The sequence below is a fragment of the Quercus robur genome, chromosome 10 (genome assembly GCF_932294415.1).
Source record: "Quercus robur chromosome 10, dhQueRobu3.1, whole genome shotgun sequence".
NCBI classification, from domain to species: Eukaryota; Viridiplantae; Streptophyta; class Magnoliopsida; order Fagales; family Fagaceae; genus Quercus; species Quercus robur.
In genome coordinates this window covers 52281620-52287131 of record NC_065543.1, presented here as the reverse complement: position 1 = coordinate 52287131, position 5512 = coordinate 52281620, and the positions used below count along the sequence as shown (strand labels likewise).

Here is a 5512-nt window from a genome sequence, read left to right as displayed (position 1 = left end):
GCTGAACCTACACGTGGACGTTGGGGGGAAGGAAAAAGTTAGTATAAAAGGAGGAAGAAGTAGTCCATAAAAGGGGGAAGGGGGACAAGGTCCAAGAACCGGAGCCACCCAGGCCGTGCCGAGGAGAAAGTCTTATTGGATAAACTCAGTTCACCTCTGTGCGATCATCATGAACACCATGACTAACAACTGTCTGTTCACCAAGGCCTAGCCTTCTAACCTACTCTCTACAAATTCATTGTATTGGGCCTGCCGGTCCAAGATCCTACCCACCGTGTGGTATTGAGCTGAAAAACGAGACCCTACAAAACCCTATTGATCAAGTACAGCCATCCAGGGGCGGAGCCAGTGGGGGGCAAGGGGGCACCTCCCCCCCCCCCCCCCCTTCCTCCTCCTACTCCTCCCAAAAAAGTCCTTATATTTTTCTATAAAGCAAACCATACCCTTAACATGGAATAAATAAAATACACATTTTTTATTTGAGAAAGTTTAAAAATGCAACAAATTTTCACAACACTCTTATTTTTAGTTAAGATGCATCTCATAATAGATATATTTTATTTTTATTTTGACCAATGATATATTGATATTTTAATTTATTGTAAAAATATTGTGAGATTTTGTGGTATTACTCAAACAACTCCTCCCACTTTAAACAATGAGTCTAACACAAAATAAATGCCACTGCCACCAAAACTGTTTAGACTTTTGACCAATTTGGCAATTTCAATCCTTTTTCTTTTTATTTATCAAGTTTCTTTCCTTTCATTTCCGTTTAACTACGCGGAACTCAAACTTTACACAAAATAATAATAATAATAATAATATCTTGTATGGCACTAAAGTAGTAAAGCTTCCATTATTTATTTCTCCTCCATTTCTTGCATTTTCATAGTTTCAAATTTTGATTTTTATCATAAATCCAAATTTTAAACAATTAGAAGAATAGAGAAAGAAAAGTTGAAATTTTATTTCTCAATTTATTTTGGGGAATCAAATTAAATTTCTAAACTTGAGGTATATAGATTAATCTCTTACATTTATGATTGATCACCAGGAATGTTTTACAATTGTTTATTTATTTTACAATTATTTAAATTTTAATAGATTTTGTATGACAATTATTGTTTTTTATAATTTTATTATTAATATCAACTAATAATTTTAGGCTCTTTTTTATTATTTTTTAATCTTGCCTTCCCTAAATTGAAATACTAGCTCCACTACTGAAACCATCAGTCTTGTTATAAACAAAACATAAAGTGAAATCCTTTTTTATTTTTATTTTTATTTTTTTCTACTTCTTAAATAATGAAAAATCTGAATCAAAACAATTTGAGGTTTCTTTCCTAGCAACCAAACAGGACATAATGCTTTTATTTTTTTGGAACGGTTTTGGGTCTTCTCTTGTACGCTCAAAGTGGTTACTAAATTAGTTGACTTTTCATCATGTTTATTATGGTAATATGGTCTAATGTGTTATTGACCATTCATCTTATAGTATATACCTTTTTTTTAAGCAGTACAATTGGCATTTCTTAATTAATCACTGTATCATTGTAGAGAGGGAAAATTCCCGACCTATCACAAGCTGACACATCACATTACCAAGTCCACAAAATACAGCCAATTACAGAACACCATGTATTGCTGCTAGGTTTTGCTATCACTATTCAGAAGCCAACAGAAATTTGCCAAGTGTCATACAAGAGCCAATCACGCATCAGCGCATGTGTAAGCGATGACTCAAGCAGCCTCGCACGTGTAAGCGATGACTCAAGCAGCCTCGCACGTGTAAGCGATGACTCAAGCAACCTCGCACGTGTAAGCGATGACTCAAGCAACCTCGCACGTGTAAGCGATGACTTAAGCGGACCAATCAAGCTGTGACATGTGTCACCAATCAAGCTCCGCCACGTGTCGCTCACCCACCCCAAAACTCCTATAAATAGAAGCCTTCCTGAGACATTTAGGAGGACCAGGATTCAGAAGGGAAAAAGCTCTGCGAAGATCAAGCCCCAAAGCCTCCAGGAACTTCAAGAACTTCAACCCCAAAATCGAAGAACATTCGAAGCAGAATCATCCAGATCATCTGCCTAGATCCTAAAGTTCACGGGAATCAAGCTCAAAGGTCCGAAAACATCATCAAATCACAAATCAGTGAAGTTCTACGGATTCAAGCCTCCAAAGCCTCGAAGAACTTCCACCACAAATCTTCAAATACAAAGAACATTCAAAGCAGAATCATCCAAACTATCTGCCTAGATCTCAAAGTTCACTGGAATCAAGCTCAAAAGCCTCCAGAAACCTCAAACAACCACAAAGCAGTGAAGCTCCACGGATTCAAGCCTCTAAAGCCCCGGAGAACTTCCACAACAAACCTTCGAAGACGACGAACGCCCGAAGAACACACGAAGAACACGAAGAACACAAAGAACACGAAGAACAAAGAATTTCTAACAAGCTCATAGCCAGAGATTCATTGTAATTCTGTTCCAAAGATCTTCGATCCATTCCTCAACCAAATTGAAGGATATCTTGTGTTCAAAACAAAATCACATCATCACAAATCCAATCAACAAATCTTTTAAGGAGATCGAATCAGAGGATAACTCTTTTGTAATCACAGAGAATTGTACCACACAATCATCAATACAAAATTCGCATTTGTGAAACTATTTCACTTGTTCGACTTATTTCCAAACTAGAAATTTAGTCGCTTACAATCATGTCTACAGAAATATCATATGAATCTATTATCTATAGAAATGTAAAGTTTGAGTTCTTGCATGAATCTATAACTGATAGACTGAGAACATTGGATGCCATGTTCTCATGATTACATGCTGCCTCAAATAAACTTCTGTGACTGCTGTTTGATGAAACTTTTAATAGGGAGTGAACAAAATGAGTCCTAAGCTTTTATTGCTCTTAATTTTTTGTTGATTCCTATGTAATTTCTTACCCATTGTTAGTTTTTTTTTTTTTTTTTTTTTTTTTTTTTGGAGTTTAGAATCTTATCTGTATGACTTTTGTGGTTTCTTTTTCTCAGGAGTAAAATTCTATTATCCAATTCATAGTGGAAGGCTTTAAAATTTCATCACTCTGGTTAGCAATTTTTGTTATCTTGATTCCATCTTCATATGGAGTACCCATGTCGCGTATGATGGCAAATGACGAAGGTGGCCTTTCTGAACGTTCTGAGTGGGATCTCTCCACTGGGTCTCTTCAAAATAAGACTGTGAACTGCCAGTTTGCCACATTTTAGGGACATAGGGAATACCGAGAGGATCGTATTGTATGTGATCTTGATATGAAGACACCACATTTAGTTACTCACTTTTGCATCTCAGATTTTTTTTTTTTTTTTTCCCAGCCGTAACTTTTTGACTTTTTTTTTTTAGTGAATAGTGCTCTCATGCACTGTTTATGATCTCACAAATTACACTTTTCAGCAACTTTTTTATTAAAAATGGATCTCACAGTACTATTCACACATTTAAAAATTATTTTGCCACAGTATTTTTCAGTTTTCAGTTATATCCAAACGGACCCTTATTGTATGTTCACATTCAAAAAATTTCAGATGTAAAAAAAAAAAGAGAGAGAAAGAGGGTAATAATATAAATTTATAATGAATCCAATAACAGGACACTCAAAGTAAGGTTTCATATCTTGAAGAAACACTGCTTTAGGAGCATCACATCTTAGGGTGTGTTTGGATTGAACTTATTATTGTTGAAACTGAAAACTGAAAATACTGTTGCAAAATAATTTTTAAATGTGTAAATAATATCGTGGGACCCATTTTTAATATTTTTTAATGAATAAAGTGGCTGTGGGTCTCATAAACAGTATTGCTACAATACTGCTACAGTACCACTACAGTGCCGCTTGTCCCCCTTCTCTGCAAAACGCGTGAAATGTAATAAAAATAAAAAAATAAAAAAAATAAAAAAAAAAAAAAAGAAGAAAAGAAAAAGTGAAAACGCAGACGCAGCAACGCAACGCGGAACCCAAACACACACTTAAACTGACAGCAAACATTAGATGTTTATATTGATGTGGACAAGTTATTGTTTGAAGCTTGACTTGGATGCAGGCAAAAATGGGCTTGGGGAGATTACAGTTGGTGTTATGGCAGTATTTGATGGTCATATTGGTGAGGAAGCCAGTGAAATGGCTTCAAAACTTTTTCTGTATTACTTTTACATGCATGCTTTATTCAATACCTCCGAGCTAATGGAACAGTATGAGGGAGTACCTATAACTGAGGATGAAATAACACATTTGGAAGTATAAAAAGAAGCATTGTTGAGGACAATTCGTGACATTGATTTCAAATTTTCTCAGGCAAGTAGAATTCGTTCACTTCTAGTACACTTACCTAGTTTTCTTCACATATTGATCTATGTTCTGCTATATGCATTCAGGAGGCTTTTGAAAAGAGAATTTTCTCAGGATCCACTGCCACTGTGGCTCTTCTTGTTGACAGGAAGATTTTAATTGCCAATGTTGGTGACTCAAAGGCCCTTTTATGCACAAAGAAAATATCCAGTCTGGTCAGAGTACTGGTTCTCTGATATCTCCCTTTTTTTGTTAAGTAGTGATATTGATTATTGACTCTTTGACCAGTTGCATCCAGAAGATAATTGATCCTAATGAATAGTTAAAGGTTTAGCTGATTTGAGTTGAAATTAGTTGTGTCTACTAGATATGTGCTAAGATGATAAAAGAGTTCCTTTCTCTCAATGCTTTTACTTGAAATAGGACTTTCCTAAGCATTAGTTGTACATTAAGTAAAGGAGTATAAAACTTCACCTTATTTTAACCTAATAATTGAATATCTGTATGTTTACATGAAAATGACAGGTAACTTGACAGCCAGTCTTTCAGCTACTGAACTAACAGAAGATCATAGTCCAGGTAGAGATGATGAAAGAGCTCGAATTGAAGCAGCTGGTGGTATCGTTGTCACTCTTTGGGGTAAGCCTTGCGTCAATGCTGAACTTCCTATGTCCCGAGCCATTGGTGATGTGTACCAAAAACAACTCCAGGAATTTTTTTCAGGATGTTTCTCAAGAACAATAAATTACACAATCTAATAAAAAAGAAAATTTTATATATTGACAACAACAAGAACAAAAAAAAGCACGCAAATACATAAAGTTTTACAACATAAAACTTGTGGAGTTCAGTTGTTGTTATTGTTAGTGTTGCTGAACAAGGATGGATAGCGATGGTTGGGGAGAGTAAGTGAGTTTCTTATTTCCTTTTAGCCTTTAGGTTTGATTTAGTTTTAGTTTAAATTGTTTAATGACTTGTGAATCCGCAAGGCATTGAGGCAGTGAGGATTTTTTTTTTAATATTTGTTGAATTAAAAATGTAACCGTATTTGTGTTGGAGTAGTGATAGTCTTAGTTTAAGATGAGATTGATCTTGTACTAGACTTCTCTATTGGCATTTGGTTTGGGCATTGTTAGTGGTTTTATTTTAAATTTTTTTTCCCAAA

At 35.2% G+C, this 5512-nt stretch overlaps 1 pseudogene; it reads left to right on the top strand.

Moving 5' to 3' along the window:
• The first annotated feature begins 2843 nt into the window (after window positions 1-2843).
• Window positions 2844-5260, top strand: LOC126704333 (probable protein phosphatase 2C 51; annotated as a pseudogene).
• Window positions 5261-5512: the final 252 nt, after the last annotated feature.